General features: G+C 35.8%; 1 protein-coding gene across 7 annotated transcripts in view; it reads left to right on the forward strand.

Moving 5' to 3' along the window:
• LOC137235415 (potassium voltage-gated channel protein Shal-like) overlaps positions 1–16,141 on the forward strand; it is a 1,011,987-nt gene that overhangs the window by 110,585 nt on the left and 885,261 nt on the right. The gene's annotated exons all lie outside the window — the stretch shown is intronic.

A 16,141-nucleotide genomic window follows, 5' to 3' on the forward strand; every position in this document is an offset into this window, starting at 1 on the left:
CAAATTCATCAATTTCTATGCAGTTTTCCCTTGTTTTTCCAATCAGTGTTTTTGATGTCCTCAGCTGGCAATTATTTGTTATTATTTATATATTAGACAACGTTAGGGGTTGCTAAGCATGTATGTACATATACATAATCCAGTGCTTATGTTGTCGTCACGGAAACGTTCTGCGTCGCGCTTCTGGCCACGTTCAACCATACCACGTGACGTTGCCTCTTCACCGATCAGACATCGCAAATACTTGTGGAGTCTGTAAGATCGACATATTTTACGCACTTGGAACTAGATGCAAGTCTTCAATTCAATATTTGATACGGCGAGTTAGCAGAAAACTACCTGGATACATCTGTAATTGCATAAGTTGCGATTGTGACAACAACCATATCCGAGCATGTGGTTCGTTCTCGTTCTATAAACATTGATACCTTTATCATCGACACTTAGATTTACGGCTGTATCATCTTTCTGTTGATGTTGAATATTATCACTGGTTTTAAATTGTTGTTTAATAGAATTATTATTTTTAAATAAACTAGACTCCTTATTATACGTTATTTAACTATTATTGTTTTGCTGATTATGAAATATTCATCCATCGCATGTACTGTTTGGGAAATTCTGCTCTTGGTGGTTATATTCCTGGAAAGAAGGACAATTTACATTGTCACACATCTCCTTCCCGAAAATAGCAGCATTACCTTGCGATATAAAGATTTTTGAAGTCTCTATCTCACCCACGACCAAATAAAGGTCACTAGTGGTTTGTAACAAGCAGTTGCTTTGTAAAGAAAATTCTTCGGTTGCATCACAATTCATGTTAGTATCGGTAGTACCAGCAAATAAATGTGCATCTTTTTCATTAGAGTCCGCATTACTTATAAGCGGAGCTCACTATTATAAAGAGTTTTAGTGGATGATTTGTTATTAACACTCGAATGGGCGGGGAAAGGTAGAGTTAGATGCAATAAATTTCTAGACCTGCTTGTTTGGGAGGAATCATCCACATGAAATTGAAAACGTCCCCATATCTTTTTTTGACTGGTCATCACCAATACCTGAAACGTGAAAAGGCATAAGTAAAGAAGTTAGAAAATGTACAAAACACTAAAAGGAAGCATACCTCCTCAACTAAACCACGTTTCAGTGTAATGAAAATTCATTCTAAATAGTATGTATACTCATTTCTATGAATGAATGTCATTCCGATGCCAAATTTGGCGAACGAACTCCAGCTGGAGCGCATGCATTCCACGTCACCACCGAGATGTACACTCATATTGCGCGGGAAATATGGGGTAGCAGGGAGGGTAATCACCCAAGCTACAATAATAACACGACATAACCGTCTCAACCCGATCGTTAGCGTAGACTCCACAATCGCAACGCCTTTCCAGTTTATGCGGTTAGCAGACCCCAATTTTTACCACGCATCACCAGTGCGACTTACACTCGGCGCTGACGTTTATGCTAGTCTTATGATCAGTGATACGCCACCGTCCACGAATAACGGGCTACTAGCTAAGGCCCCATCTTTGGCCTGGTCATCTCGGGGGTCTACCAACAATAAGCCAATCACAGAGTACATTTTTATATCTACACTTACTTCCAAATCCACATTTTAATCTAATAAGGTGCATTGAACTAAATAGAACCACGTATTTATATATTAACCATTTTTCTCTCATTCACAGCATTTATCGAGAAATGGGAGCCATCACAACAAGGCGATGGAGAACAAACTACGCATACTTTAGTCCATATTTTTTTCACCTAATATATCGCTACATTCATAATCTTAGATGTCGATTCGGACTGGTTGTTTGTTCTCAGCTTGCCCGCCGCAAGGGGGCCGGCATGTTTAGGTCACTAGCCTAAATATTGTTAAAATAACTTTCGGGTCACTCTAATGCGCCCCGTACTTTGACTACTACCGGTAACTGCCCATGCACCGCCGAGAACTAATTGAGTAGGAGAAAACTCGACGAAAGTTAGTAATCGGTGGGTGCCATGGACTTTTTCTTTTCTTTTCACTTCACTTCTTTTCTGAACGTCCGCCAGTGAGCTCCAGCAACCAAACCGAAGGTAAGCATTCCTTTTTTTCCAAGTGTACATTCGATAAAATTAAGATAAAGTGTGATTTATTAAATACTTTCAATTCTAAATTCACCACTTAATTTTGAATTCTTGAATAAAGAAAGTTTTGTTATTAATTAGATTAGTGATAGTGTTGTTTTTCCCTAAGACACTAACTAGCTCCTTTTTGTATTTTTCTTTTTGGTGTTACGTGCGAGCGAATCCCCATCGTCCCGAACCAATTGGTGTGTTTAAAAAACACGAAGTTTGTCACTTTCACAATTTTGCTTTTGTTGTATCTACCACGGAATGCACTTTCCGTACGTAAAGTCACGTAACTAATAAAAAAAGGTTTTTGTGCAACCAAGCAACCACGTACCTTAAGTTTGTGAGAAGTTACAGATGTTGATGCTAAATGGACTGTTTGATGTTGTGATGTTGATGTGAACTTGAAGAGACTTGAAGAGAAAATTATGATGTGCTGTTGATAGTAGTGGACTGTAGGTGATGTTGAGGAGTGGACTGTTTGATGCTGTGATGTTGATGTGATGCTACTGTATGACTATACGATGTGATGCTAATAGAAGTGATATCGTGATGTGATGATTTGATTCGTTTGAACCGTATAACCCCTGCAGGAAATTTAATTACTTTAAAAGCATTTTAAAAAGTACTTTATTTTCAATAACATCTAATTGAAATTCTGACTTTTTCCCCTGCAACGAACTGACTTATTTAACACGGCGATGTCATAGGAAGCAGTCAATTGCCTTATCCTGCATGTATTTTCAATTACATTACATGCAGTTTAAATAAAACAACTTAACCATATATTTATTTTAAGTTGAATTTATACGATTTTTTCTCAAATAGCCATAAAAGTATTTATTTTTAACCAATTTTAATTCGGTTTCATTTCAACAACTTAAACATATATTAAATTCAAGGTAGCTTCAAAGTGACTTTTTTCAACTAGTTGTAAAAATGTTCATTTTAAACCAATTTATTTTAAAAACCTTAAATATATATTAAATTCAATTTATTTTTAATGTGACTATTATTATATAAATTGAAAGCTTTGCACTCTTTTTAAAATGTTTGTGTGATATCCGTTTTGGAAACTTGTGGACTGAAAATATTAAATTTTCAGTGTTGGTGAAAACATATTACAAAGTGTTAAATTGACATATGTAAGTGTTGTGAATTTAAAAATAAAAAACTGATTAGTGTGCCAATTGTTTCTTCTTAATGCATTCTGAATGAAAATATTGTTTTTTTATAACTTGTATAGCTTCGCGGATCGTGTCTTCAGGATCGTTTTCGTACACACAAAATGATTCTAGAAATTTATTCAAAGATTGATGATATGTGATGATTTGTGGTTGTATGTGTGTTGTGATGACCAGTTGGACTGTATGTGTTGCTCGTTCGTTTTGTTTCTTCGCTGGTTTTATATGTATGTTGATAATAACCTCCTTGAATATGCAAATATGAAATTTTTTGCAACTTTATCCAATATGAATTTCCAAATACGAATTTTAAAAAGGATGTTATTTCTGATCTTGCTTTTCTCGGCGCGAATGACCAATGCTTGCGGGGGAGTGTGGCACCCGGGGTCGTGGGGCGCGTTCGCACGCAAATAAAAAGAAATAAAAGGAAAGGATAAACAATAGAAATGAATCGTTTTATATATGAAATAGGATAATTACTTCACAAACCACTTCGAAATTAAAAATTATAAAATGATTAGTTGCAAATGGTAATTATATGATGACAGCAAATTATTAATTTATTTAATAATGTGGGAAAAATTTAAACAAACTGACATCAGGACGGACAAGGCGACAGCTGTTTCGATTATACCTTGTAAATCTCTTCAAAGCCTTTTCTCCCGGGGGTGGGAGTCGAACCCACACTCCTACGATAGTTGAAATGGTTACAAACGCATTCAGCTACGTCATGTCTTAGTTGTTGTAAAGTTTTTCCCAATTGCCTTCTTTCGCATATATTATCTTCCACACATCCCATACTTCGTACGTAGTTATGTGTTGAAGTTATGTATGTTTGTAAGGCGGTCTCATAGAAACTTGGTATTTTGCTGTTTTTGTTCTATTTATAGAACTACAACGAATTAACCAAATGTTGTCTCTTTATATGAATTAATCGGGGATTGCCCGTATTGCTTTAAATGTATGAACATTTATTTCAAGCAATTTTTAATTTTATAATTTATTTAATAATTTAGGAAAAATTTAAACAACTTATTAAATTGTAAAAATGTGGAATATGGTTGGTGTTAGCTTACCTGTGGGATGGTTGTCGGCTCTTCAACGTTCGTGAAAGAGTTTAAAACGAAAAAAGTTTGTCGAGTTTTTCCCCTTTGAAGTTAGCGTTCGGCAGGGGTGGGTCGTTACCGGTAAATAATAATATTATTAAAAATCTGCATTAGGGTGGTCGTAGATATTTAGGCTGGTGGCCTAAACACTTGGTAATCATACATTATAAAAGCATTTTCTAAATAATGCAAGAAAGTACAATAGCTTATTTCAAAGACTTCTTTTGGTACATATGAGATAAGAGAAGGCAATTTCATGCCGACATACAAAATTCAAGGTCAGGTATACCCAGGCCCGCCGAGAGCGGGGTGGTAAGGGTGGGATTCCCACCGGGCCCGGAGTTTCTAGGGGGCCCGGATTCCAGTCCAAATCTCAAAATTTGGGAAAAATGTAATATGTAACTCTACAACTGTAGTAAGTAACTTTGTATATGCATGCATATGTACGAATTGAATATATGTATATTTCAGTAATATTCTGTTGCATAATAATTCTGCAATGCATTAACACGCACATACGTATTTACATCTTAACATACATATGTTATAAGATCAGAAAGAGGTTTCCTTGTTAATTTACTAAACGATCATGTACATATGTATGTATATACGGACATGCATATTTTCGCTTTAATTCTGTCAATGTTCATTTAAATTTGGCAGCATGCAAATATATACATATGTATGTATGTGTGTACATATTGCTGCTTTCCATATATTTCTAGCAATGATTCTTTTGAATTATGGTCTTTGAGAAATATATCAAATAAGTTATTGCAAATAGCTTTGAAGTATCTAATTTGGTGAAAATTGAGAAGATCTAAATCAAAGATGACTAGATATTCGACTGTCTCAATAACCCTCAATTTGATCACGCTCTTAGCCCATGAACTAGTTTTCGCAGCTGGCAACATTGCCAAACGATGGGCTAGTGAACAGCTGACACGCAAAATGACCGCGTACCACTCAGTGTTGTTGTGACAGTTGAAGTGTGTGATTATTTCTTGTGTTTGCGGATTGTTTTTCTGATTACAGGCGAGTGATATTTTTTATTTTGTCTGTTTGGATGTTTTCCGCAAAGTTTCCGGCTAAATACTCAGATCGACTGCAATCTCATTAAATTTTAGTTGAAAAGATGTATTCGCATAAGTCCGGTTCCCAAAAGCGTAAAGACCGCTCCACTCGAGCAGGAGCACTTGCAAAAGCACAAAAGGCACAACGAACTCTGGAAGCGTTCAACTTTCAGCAGAATGCGAATTCAAGCTCTGCGACTCCTGCAAGTGACAAGAACTCATGCCCTCGCCAGTCTGAAAAACCTGAAAATTCTTCAACACAGCCAGTTAGCAACGGCATACAAGGTGAGCCGAAAAATACTTCATTCAGTTCTCATTTCAGAGATGATAAGAATGTTGAGCTAGATAACTTCGAAAACGATGACACCACTGGTGAAAAATTTGTTACCTCAGTGAATGAAAAATTGAATTCGAAATTTGTTGACACATTCGTATGACTACGATATTGGTACCCTCGAAGCTGAGTTCTTACAACCACAAGAAGTCAAAGAAGTCCTCCGTCGAGATCATTCCAAAATGCCGTCAACTTTTCCTCGGGATCGGTTGGGCGAGCCATTTCCACTTTCACTTCTGTCTACTATTTTGCCTAACGGTGAAAAAATTCAACGTGACTGGTTAGTTTGGAGTCAAACGAATTGGGGGCCCGTAGATAACTCTCCCAACGGGCCCGGAAATCCTCTCGACGGCCCTGGGTATACCACCTCATTGGATCATTATTGCCAGAACCGGATGTACTTGCTAAATGCTTACAAATTTGTTTTATTTCTGAAGCTGAGCAAATAATATTCGCTCAAACATGAATCCTTCTTTAAATGTGGAAGTTATTGAAATGCTTCAAAATTTATTGCATATGTATAATTCATTAATTTACAAGCTTTAAGTGCAACATAGAACGTATGTCCACGCCATTTTCGGTTAGTTATACATGCGGACATATTACAGGCTAATGATCACAGAGGACGATATAATGCACCTTTAGTAAATGAAGTAGCCTTCCTTTTGATAAAGAAAAGGGGTCTAGAGATGTTGTATTGCACTGTCGCACAGGGCAACTCCAACGAGTCTCTGAGCTACATCGACCTTATGATCCTCTTCAATATCCGACCATGTTTGTAAGACGAGAAGGCGGATATTGTTTGAACATGCCAAATTGTGATAAAAAAATATATATCTTGCACAGAGTGAAAGATGTAACAATACGGATAAATAAAACGCCGATGTTTAGTGTTTAAACAGAATTAATTTTATTGAGGAACTGCATTTCTTTTTATACAAAATTTCCTGTTTTACATATACGTAGTTACACTAATACTTACAAACTAAAAAAGTATCTACATTCCTAATACTTGCATGCCGAGCCAGCATATTATTGCTTTGACCTAATTATAGATATTTGTTATTATGTACATATAAATATTTTGGCAGGCACATTGACAAACTGTTAATGACGCTCAGTCATGCTGATTAGCGGGTTGGTCAATATGACAGTCAAATAGAGTTGACGAATGTAAACAGACATGGATCTTGCTTTTGTATATGATGTTGAACCTCCGCTGGTTCAACATAATTTATGTGGGTCGATGTAATTTGAATGTGTGCGATCGATATTTATATTCACATAAAAAATGCATTCGCAGAGAGGTGCATTTGGTAATGATACACCATCCGCCTTAGGAAGAGTCATATATAATTGAAGACAATTGTATATGAAAATTCAAGAGACTTAATGACCCACTTCAATTTTTAATTTTTGTTCATATTCTATTGTAGTTTATTACTTACTTACTTACTTAATTGGCGCTTAACCGTCTAAACGGTTATGACCGTCCAACAAGGCGCGTCAGTCGCTTCTTCGCTCCGCCAACCGGCGCCAATTGGTCACACAAAGGGAGTGTAAATCGTTTTCCACCTGGTCCTTCCAACGGAGTGGGGGCCGCCCTCTACCTCTGCTTCCATAGGCGGGTTCCGATAGAAACACTTTCTTGGCCGGGGTATCATCTTTCATTCGCATAACATGGCCTAGCCAACGCAGCCGCTGCGTTTTAATTCGCTGGACTATATTGATGTCTGCGTATAGCTCGTACAGCTCATCATTAAGTCTTCTTCGGTACTCGCCATCGCCAACGCGTAGAGGTCCATAAATCTTTCAAAGAACTTTTCTCTTGAATACTCCCAAAGCCGCTTCATCTGCTGTTGTCATGGTCCATGCTTCTGCCCCATATAGCAGGACGGGTACGATAAGTGACTTTTAGAGTATGATTTTTGTTCGCCGGTAGAGGACTTTACTTTTCAATTGCCTACCTATTCCAAAGTAGCATTTATTGGCAAGTGTAGTGTCAAATTGGGTCACTGCATTAAACTGCATTTAAATTTGGCAACTCCCCCTCTAATAAATAAAAAGATACAACACTGATATTAACACTTGGCATCACTTGAAATGTTAGAGTGGAATGACGCGGAGATTCAACCCCATTCGTTGAATATCCCGTTACTCGAATCTATCACGCCATCGCATTATAAAATTTTCCCGATATGCGCAAAAATGCATACCGGGATGGTTGCTGCTGAAAGCGCAGTTTAGTTTGGTTTTAGTTTGAAGTGAACCGGCAGTCTGCGCGAACGCGAAATTAAAAGCGCTGAATAACCAGCTACAGAAATTGTGAACCAAAGTTAAATGACTACAGAACTAAGATAATGTGTAAATTAAAAACTATAAGTAAAAGCTAGAAACAATTTAAAATAACTCAAGGTGTATAACTAGAACTAAAGTATATCAATAAAGAAAATGTGATTTTAGTGAAACTAAAAATAAAAACAGTTTTATTGGTGTGTGTTACAAAAGGAAAAAATTTAAGTGAGTGTTTGTGTAGGCGTGGGCTGCAAGCCCAAAGTTAAATGGCATTTAAATGCCACGCTACATGGCGACCGTGACATTTCCATAGAATAACTGCATCATAAAGAATTGTGTAAAGTGTTGAAGAGTCTACACAAACCGATAAATCAAAAAAATTTGAATTTTTAAGAGCGTGTAATTTCTGTACATTTCTGTATTATAAAATGTTTAGCAACAGCAACTTCGCCGGCACGGAGTTAGCACAGTGCGCTACCCACGCGTGTGAGAAAAAAAAATTTGTTAAACTTAAAGAACCATTTAAAAAGTCCCACTTGTAAGAAACTATATACATATATTAAAGAAACAAAGAAATTAATAAACTTTTAATAAAACAAAATTATACAAAAGAAAATAGTTAGTGGCCAGTGCTTGTGTGTAGATAGCGTGTGTGGGTGTGCACGCAGAACATATTTTCAACGTTTCCTAATTTGGAAACAACAAAATGTACAACCAAATACAAATTTAACATTGCTTTGATTAAGTACAGGGGCGGTTTTAACAAAATGCCGCTGGTGCAGTAAACGCATATTTTATTTAATTACATACAAATATACGAAAAATTAAAAATTTACAAAAAAAAAGGATAAAAACAAAAACTAAAAAAATTCAAAAGTCCTACAAAAAAAATATTTCAAAACTATAAAAATCAACACTATTAACAAAACCAATGAAATTTTGAAACCAGCTGTACTTCAGCTACCAAGCCACTTGCATAACGGCATCACTACATTAATAACGGCACAAACGCCAAGAATTTTATATATACATTTATAACGGCGAATGAAGTAATGCCACAAATACCAAAACATCGACAGAGGCATTACCTTTCCAGAAAGTCAGAAGCAGCGGGAAAATACCGTAAGCACCGAAATTTCCAGCAGCGCAGCAACACCGAACGCAGCACCAGTCCGCAGGAAAGGGTTGACAGCAGTAATGCATGTATGTCTATTTCATTTAACTGTACTTATTTCATTAAATTATATTTTAGTTATCATAATTTTCTATCACATACTTTTCTAACAACTAAATTTGTTAAGATGTGCATTTTGAATTTTTCCCATGAATAATTTTATATAAAATCCCAACAAGCAAAGTAAACGTAAATAAACGTAATGTAAGTTTCAAACCACTTTCACAGAAAATTTTTTTTGTAAAAATAAAGCTTTTTTCTAAATAACTGCTCAAATGCTTTTCCAATCGATAAATTTCTATTTCAATCATTTCATTCAAACACTTATACCTTTTTATCAATTTACTTTTATTTATATTAATAAACATTTACCCTAAAAATTAAAAATATATTATTAAAAGTAATAAAGTATAAATTTAATATCGAATTTATTATTAACAAAAAAAAAATTTTAGAGTTTTTGTGCATATGATAGCCTATGAATTGTAAGCAATTCAATTAAAAACATATCTCCAAAAAAAAAATTTTTTTTTAATTTTGCAATTTGCTAGACCATTTGCACAAAATTCTGAACTCTCCCATTTTTGATATGCCATTAAATGAAATTTTTGCCTTAAACCACGTAAATTTAATAGGGAAAAATTAAAATAGGCATTTCTCTAGCCTATAACTTAGAGAAAATCTGCAGATCGGATGTTCCTTTGTTTAAAAAAAAAAACACAATTTATATAATTATCTTAACCAGATTTACCATCTTATAACATTTATACCAAACGCGACAATTATTTACCTGATTTTCAGGATTTACAAAATATTTACCTGATTTACAAAATATTTTTCTTTTAAAATAATAATTTTCAATAAAATTACCCTGTTTCAAACACATGTCCGATTCTGAGGGCAATTCCAGCGATAAATCAAGCTCTAAAGGTAGGTGTTCACTAGCTCGTCAAGAAGATTTTTTTGGATTTAATGACTCAGATATCGCAGAAAATAATAATTCAAATTTTCAATCAGTAACTAATATTGTAAACACTTAGCCTTCAGCAAATTCGTCTAATAATTCAGACAACCTACTAACTAGCACTTCCAATTTTCAGTCAGAAGCTGACTTTTCCAATTATTGTTCTACTTCAAATTCTTCTAATTTGCCTTCGACAAATAATTCTCCAGATTTACAATCGAATAACAATATTTCAATCATGGCAACCTCAGAACAGAAAAAGTTGTTCATTACCAGTTGCTCAATTATTAGGGAAAACTACAGCGGCGATCCGCTGGCATTAGAATCTTTTATCGACAAAATAAAATTAATTGAAATCTTCTCAGATGAAAATTTAAACAGCACTTTTATTGCATTTTTGAAATCCAAACTTGAGGGAAAAGTACGCGAAACATTGCCAACCGTGATAAACTCAGTTGAGGACATAAAGACTGCCTTGGGAAATAGAATAAAACCGGACAACTCAAAAGTTGTTTCTGGTAAAATCGCGTCCTTACATGTCATCAAAAATAACTACTCGGACTTTGCTAAGCGCGTTGAAGAATTATCCGACGCATTGGAACGTTCTTTGATTATTGAAGGTATGACACAAGCCAAGGCACATGAAAAGGCCGTAGAGCAAACAGTGAATGTGTGCAGGTTGAACACTCGTTCAGAATTGGTCAAATCCATCCTGGCTTCAACTACCTTCAGTGATTCAAAAGACGTAGTTGCAAAAATGATAGTCGAACGTAATAATGAGGTAAAAGAAAGACAAGTACTAGCATTTCGTTCTCGTGGTAATTGGCAAAATAGTTTTCGAGGAAATTATAGGGGTAATAATTTCAATAATAGGTACAACAATCCAAATGCAAGATTCAACAATAACAATAGAAATAATTAAAACAATAATAATTACGGGTACAATAATTCTAATAGAGGTATAATGACAGATATAGCACTAATATAAACAATCAGCTTAGTAGTAGTAAAAATAATGCTAATAATAATAATAGACGTTCAAATTCGCGAAGTAATGCCAATGTACGCGCTTTAAACGTGAACGACCCTCAGGAGCGAACACTGGGGGATCGGGATCACGATTTAGACAATTAAACGAATCTTCTTCAAAAATATTAAAATCCATCTACTGCTTGAACCTTAATTATTCGGATTTTATTGAACTTCAATGTAGCGATTCCTACAAACCATGTGCTTTTCCAGTAGATTCTCAAGCAGATATTTCTTTAATCAAAATTCCAAGTTTATCTCAAAATTATAACTTTAATAGTAAGGAAATAACCAACATATCAGGCGTAACACCTGAAACAATTTCAACTTTAGGAACCTTAAAAACCAACTTAATTGCATATAAATTTTTAATACCGCATACCTTACATGTAGTTAACGACGATTTCAATATACCTTCAGACGGAATACTCGGCAAAGACTTTTTAAAATTAAATAAATGCATTATTAATTATGCAAGCGATAGCATAACTATTAATACCGGCTTAAAAACACTAAATATTCCAATTTTGCACGGCATTGACCCGAATGTTATGAACTCGTTCTTTTTACGCGGCCAATCGAATGATAGTGAAACTAATGCTATTATTTATGAAGATGATAACGATCATGGTAAAATAGCTGTAGCCGGGGTAAAAAGTCGGCCTACCTCAGGTACTTTTGATTTCACTGTGGTAACTGAGAATGATGTGATAGGAGCTGTTATGGCTATTAAGTCTAATGTCGTGGGAATCGACGGCATTAGCTTGCGTTTTATCAAACTTATACTTCCATTTGCCATCTCTTCACTGACACATATATTTCATTTTTCTATAATAACCAGTGGATTTCCAAGTGAATGGAAAACGGCGAATGTTATTCCCGTTCTTAAATCAAATTCTCCGGATTCGTGCAAAGACCTTAGACCAATTAGCCTACTGCCTGCTTTATCCAAAGTATACGAAAAGCTACTATCAAAGCAGATAATTGACAATATTCATGACAACCACTTGCTGTCTGAAGTCCAATCGGGTTTCAGAAAAGGGCACAGTTGTGCTACATCCATGTTGAAGATTCTGGAAGATATACGTCCAGCTTACGACAACAATGATCTTACGGTATTAGTACTTCTAGACTTTTGATATGGTTGACTTTAAAATATTACTTCGCAAGCTCGAAAATTACTATAATTTCAGCCCTTTGGCAATTAAGTTAATGCAAAACTATCTCACTGGCCGATTCCAGCGAGTTCAGTGCGGTGATAAACTCTTTGATTTAAAGTCCATAGCGTTGGGCGTTCCACAAGGCTCCATCCTGGGACCAGTATTGTTTACACTTTTCATCAACGACATAGTCGCCGGTTGCCGCCACGCATCTATACATCTTTACGCTGACGATACCCAACTCTTCATGTCGCGCCCGACCGGGCTCTCCGAAGACTTATTTGTTAGGCTGAATAATGATTTAAAGCGCATACGTAACTGGGCTCGCTCAAATAAGCTACATCTTAATGCATCAAAATCTAAGGCGATTGCAATATCGAACGCAGCATACGATTTAAGCAGCCTTCCTGAAATTTTGGGTGGGTGGGGCCGTGTGTAGAAGTCCACGAAAGTGGGGAAAGCTTCTGACCGCCATTCACCTGGGAATGGCCAGAGCGATTCTTTTGCATGCGGTTCAAGCAGCTCACTACTGCCGGTCGCTTGCGGCCAAGTATCCTCTGGGTAGCCGCTAAACACCCGTTTAGCGGTGAGCTAATGTGGGAAGGCGACAACCTGGCTAGGCCACTCTGACATAATCGGTTTAAGGGCTAGCCGGGGGAGATTTCATCGGCAGCGTCTGTACACCTCTAGGTGCGGCTGCAAGCGGGTGTCTGTCTTGGAGCAAGCGGCTCGCTATATAAACGTGCCAAGTAATATTTTCACCCCCGCTGAGCGGGTTGTGCGCTGGGCTTGGGACCCGCCACGTAAAACCATACTCCAATGAAATATAACAACAAGCCTCGGATAAATACACTCTCTATTGATGACGACCATGGCCGGCCATAACCGTTTAGACGGTTAAGCGCCAATTAAGTAAGTAAGTAGTCCTGAAATTTTGCTAAATGATGATAAAATAGGTTTCCAGGCTGTGGTTACCAATCTAGGCTTCGGAATTAATTCTAGTCTTACTAGTGCTGACCATATCAGCTTTGTGGTGGGTAAAATCTTTAACACCCTTCGCCATCTTTACAGAACTGCCTACTTACTACCGCGAGACACTAAACTGAAGCTGGTCAAAACTCTTATAGTACCTCAAGTTTCTTACAGTGAACTTATATATGGTAACCTTGATTCAGTATCGCTTTGCAAACTTCAGCTGGCCATAAATAATGCCGCCCGATTTGTTGTTTCTAAAAGAAAGTACGATCACATATCTTCGTGTGCCGTGCAAATACTCGGGAGTGACGTTAGCAATTTCTTAAAAATGAGAAATCTATGTTTCTTGCACAAACTTCTGCATTCTCAATATCCCCCTTACCTATTTAATAAGCTAACCTTGTGTCAGTCCACTCGAACATTGAATCTGTTGATACCGGCTTTTACATACTCGACATCCTCTAGAATGTTCTTTGTCAGTACAATCCGTCTATGGAACTCACTTCCTTCCAAGACAAAAGCAATTCGTAAGGCAGGATGTTTCAAACAAGCAGTATTATATTTCCTAAACTCTTAGCTTGCCCTTATTTACATATCTCAAACCTTCATTCTTCAAACATTGGTCTGGAATTGTTTCTATCACACTATTATTAATTGTATACGTATATGCTTTTTATTATTTTTAATCAAAATTTTGTAACCATTCTTTATTAAGTTTATTTATATGTAACTTGAATTTTTTTGATGTGATTGATGTACTACCTAAAAGACAGTGGCCCTGATGAATAAAAAAAAGCAATTGCTTTTTTTGACCTTTTCCTTAAATTTCAATGAATAAAAATCCAAGCAATTCCTTTTTTTATAAGCATTTGCTATTTCTAAAAGCAACTGCTATTTTCATTCAGGATTTGCTTATTTCTATGGCGCAGTTTTTGACTATTCGTAAAAGAAAACACTATAATGTGCGAAGGGAATGTAATAATGAAGACTTTCGGAAGCTATATCGATCCAATCGTGAGAAAGTAAAGTGGTTGAGCACCTATTTTTTGGACGAAACTTGCGAAAAACGAGGAGGTGCGTTATCAGCATTTGAAAAGATGAAGATCTTCCTGCGCACAATTTCCGATCCGGGCTATCAAAATAGCGTAGCAGAAGAGGTTGGAGCTCATCAAACTACAGTATCCAAACCTTTTAATTTAGTAATGAGTGAAGTTTTAAAGAAGACACATGTGTGAATTAAATTTCCAAAGTCTGGCGGGGAAATGATTGCTGCTCAAAATGGATGGAGGGAAGTGTACTCTTTTCCAAATTGTATCGGAGTGATAGGCTGCACACATGTTCGAGTTCCGAAATCACAAGCTTTCGGTAACGAGTTGGTCAACAGAAAGGGCTTTACTAGCATAAACGTGCAGGCAACTTGTATTGAAAAATAAATATTTACAAGTGTAGATTGCCAGTGGCCAGCCTCCGTACATGGCAGCAGGATTTTTAAAAATTCGGACATTTATGATGTACTTCAAAACTCATCAGAAAACGTGCTACTTCTTGGAGATGACGGTTATGGTATATCTCCCTTTTTGATGACACCTTGGAGGAATCCAATAACTCTTCAACAGGGGCACTACAATAAACTATTTTGCAGAGAACGGGTTGTAATTGAACGATGTTTTGGACAATTGAATGCAAGGTTTCCGATTTTACAATACAAAGTTCGCAGTAAGATTGAAAAAACCCCTTCAATTATAATTTGTTGCATTGTTTTGCACAATATTGCAAAGTTTTTAAAAGATGAACCCTTTGAACTGTCGCAAGAGCCCCACTACTTCGAACAGGTTCCAGCCGAACCTATGAATAACAATGTGATGAGGCAATTGGGCCTGCAAAAGCGAGAACTTTTAACGCAGCAACTTTGAGATGGAATTTGAAATATTTACTAATATTTAATAATTGTTTGGGCTACAAAACTGTATACCAAATATGTTAAATAAAAATTAATATAAATATATTAAATAAATAATTTAACAAATATAACTAAATAAACTTTTATTAATTTTTTTCAACATATATATATGTGTTGCTATATATATAATAATTAGCAATTGCTTATTAGTTCAAGCAATAGCCTTTTCAGCAATTGCTTTTGCTAATAAGCAATTGCTTACTAGCAATTGCTTATTTTTTATTCATCAGGCCCAGTGTCTTACTTGTACAAATAAGTTTTAAATAAATAAATAAATACAAGTACCGATTCTTTAGTTATTCCTCCGAGGTGTGAAGTTTATCGGTTATTTAAATTACCAAAATGCGATAATCCTGTTTTTGTATACTCACAAGAAATCTGTAGTGGTGCTTTTACGGCAAAGTGCATTGTTGACACAAATAATCCAGTTCTAAAACTTTAAATATTACTGACGAAGTAAAACATGTCAACAATTGCAATATCGTAACGGAAGATATCACCAACTACAATGTCTACAAAATCAATGAAACTTCAAAAGATCAAAAACACTTAGAGGAATTAACGAAAATTTTGAAAAATCAAATGCCGGGTTATGCTCAAAAACAATTACTAGATTTATGCTTAAAATATGCCGATATATTCGCTTTAAAAACTGATCGTATGACTTTAAATAACTTTTACGAACAAAAGCTATGTTTAAACGATAAAAATCCAGTCTTTATAAAAAATTATCCTTTACCATATACACAACGTGAAGAAATTAATA

Source organism: Eurosta solidaginis, chromosome X (genome assembly GCF_040869045.1).
Source record: "Eurosta solidaginis isolate ZX-2024a chromosome X, ASM4086904v1, whole genome shotgun sequence".
Taxonomy (NCBI): Eukaryota; Metazoa; Arthropoda; class Insecta; order Diptera; family Tephritidae; genus Eurosta; species Eurosta solidaginis.